Here is a 3,152-nt window from a genome sequence, read left to right as displayed (position 1 = left end):
TTCAATTCAGCATTGTCAATTTATCCAGAACTTCTCTCTTTTCCTCGGTGAAACAAGAATCTTTTTTGTTCAAACAAAAGCGCTTAGTTTAAGTTTAGCCTTTGTTTCCTCTGTGCTGCATCTTCTTTAAAGATTCATCCAATGGAATCCCAACTCCCTTTCTTTTGGATTTCCATTCTATTTAGATATGGTGTATGTAGATCTAATTCTTATATAAAGAAAACTTTCTCGTTTCACTTTGTCTCGCTTTCTCTAGAATCTCTAGAAAAAAGAATAGCTCTATCCTTTATTTAATATTTAATAATAAAATAATAAGAGACTATTAAATAAAAATGAGAATACTACTAAATTAGAACCTAATTAAGATAGTAGGACTAATCTATGCAGTATAATTAATGAGAAGTAATACTATAAAATAAAAATAAAGAACTCTATTTCAGAACTATGAGACAGAATATTCTGTTTTCTTATTTACTCTTTACTTTATTTTTTCTATTTAAAGTTGATCAATTTACATAATGTATCTATAAACAAAGTAATAAATATACTTAAAACAAAGTAGGAATTCGCAAAATGGATAAAATCATTGCAGTTATTATAGGGAAGTCTAGAGATATCCTATTTGAAGGAGGACGGGATTCAAATCAGGGAAAGGATCCTTTCTTCTATTGATTTGATAGAAATTCGTTTTTCTTTTCCTGTCTGTATGATTTTGATTTTCGATGAATGAGCCTTTGGTAATGCTTTTATCTCTATTCTATGTCGCAGGCGCCTATCCAGTCTATAAACAAATACTAATGAGAAAATGAAAACTATACTAAACTAAAGAAAACATAGGATAGAGATCCTAAAATCTAAAAAAGGGCATATTAGGGCTATACGGATTCGAACCGTAGACCTTCTCGGTAAAACAGATCAAACGGATTATTATCGAAATGATTTGAACTGTTTCAAAGACCCAACATGCATTTTTTTGCATTGGGCTCTTTCATAAACTGATTTAAAGATCAGTTAGTCCACCATAGTTTTTCTTTACGGAAAGATAATGAGATGGCTCCCTGTGCTCTGATTGATTTTTTGTATTATGATCTATCTAGGAGCAATACCAAAGTGTTTCAAAGGAGGATTACCTTGACTTAGGTCTGCCTCCGGTCTAAATTAAATCAACCTAAGTGAAATGGAGTCTCTATCGTTCCACTGCAAGAGTTAACTATGAGACTTCATACACCTTAAAGTTCATAGAACGAAAAGAAGTTTTTTGGAGGCCCTTATCCTCATTACGCCTAGCATTTAGTGGGCTGGATATTTACCTTATCAACTAGCAAATCCATAAGGGTTCTATTTGATTAGGCACCTGAATTGGCACCTGAATCGGACTGAACCGACTGTTTGTCAGGCTACTGTTCTCCTATTCTCTCGAATCTATGAAGTAAGACATTGATTTTGCAATAAGATCGATTATGTTCATTGCATAATAAGCTCCTTTGAAAAGCATTGGCGCACGTGTAAACGAGTTGCTCTACCGAACTGAGCTATAGCCCTTATCAGAGATATCTTAACATATAGATAATTTCTTGTCAAGATGAATATTTTCTAATGCCAGAGGATACCCCTTTGATCTGTATCTGTTTAGTATTTAGTTTAGTATTTAGTATATAACAGACCAATAACAGAGCGGTATTGCTTAGAAAAGGGATTCAATATATAATCGATCGAAGTAATGGGTCTTCCTTTGTGGTGATAAATTGCCTACTTAACTCAGTGGTTAGAGTATTGCTTTCATACGGCGGGAGTCATTGGTTCAAATCCAATAGTAGGTAAGTAGGTAGAAAAATTACTAGATAGCATTGGACTTACTTCGCTTCGCTATCTAATAACTTTTTCTACCCCTCTTCCCTTTTTCTTTGTATCAACTATAAACCACTGGATTGTCTTCAATTGGATGGGGGAATCCAATTGACAGCCTCGATTCGTATCCTAGCTCGTCTGAGAGCGAGCTTCGCTTCAACCAAATCTTTCGTACCCTCAGCTTTACTCAAGTTAGCTTCGGCTATTTCAAGTGCCTTTTGAGCTTCTTCCGGATCAATATCACTACCCAGTTCCGCATCATTTCCTAAAATGATGATCTCATTATTAACTATTCTCGCAAAACCGCTCCACAGAATCGCTGTTAACCATTGGTCGTTGAGGAGGCGTATTCTCAAAGGACCCATATCTACTGCTGTGTTAATGGGGCGTGGTTTGGTAATACGCCAATTTGGCCACTATTAGTGGATAAAATGATTTCTTTCACTTCACAATCCCAAATAATTCGCTTAGGAGTCAGTACATAAAGATTTAATTTCATTTCTTCGATTTGTTCTCCTCTTCTAAGGTTATAGCTTTCGTGCTAGCTTCATCGATGTTACCCACCAAATAAAAAGCCTGTTCAGGTAGGCCGTCTAATTCTCCGGAAAGGATTAGTTGAAATCCCCTAATAGTTTCCGCAAGAGCAACATACTTTCCTGGAGAACCAGTAAAAACTTCTGCCACAAAGAACGGTTGTGATAAGAAACGCTCAATTTTTCTTGCTCTTGCTACAGTTAAACGATCCTCTTCCGATAATTCATCCAAGCCAAGAATTGCGATAATGTCCTGAAGTTCTTTGTAACGTTGTAAAGTTTCCTTAACTCTTTGCGCAGTTTCATAATGTTCGTTGCCAACGATCCGAGGCTGTAACATAGTCGAGGTTGAATCTAAAGGATCTACTGCTGGATAAATACCCTTGGAAGCTAATCCTCTGGAAAGTACGGTAGTAGCATCCAAATGTGCAAATGTTGTGGCAGGGGCAGGGTCGGTCAAATCGTCTGCAGGTACATAAACTGCTTGAATCGAAGTTATAGATCCCTTTTTAGTAGAAGCAATTCTTTCTTGCAAAGAACCCATTTCTGTACTAAGAGTAGGTTGATAACCCACTGCGGAGGGCATTCTCCCTAATAAAGCGGATACCTCTGATCCTGCTTGAACAAAACGAAAGATATTATCGATAAATAAAAGCACGTCTTGCTTATTAACATCTCGGAAATATTCCGCCATAGTTAGGGCAGTTAAACCAACTCTCATACGAGCTCCCGGTGGTTCATTCATTTGGCCATAGACTAGAGCTACCTTTG

This window comes from Triticum urartu, unplaced genomic scaffold (assembly GCF_056163025.1).
Source record: "Triticum urartu cultivar PI428250 unplaced genomic scaffold, HENAU_Tu73 scaffold1, whole genome shotgun sequence".
NCBI lineage: Eukaryota > Viridiplantae > Streptophyta > Magnoliopsida > Poales > Poaceae > Triticum > Triticum urartu.
This window is presented reverse-complemented; position numbering follows the sequence as displayed.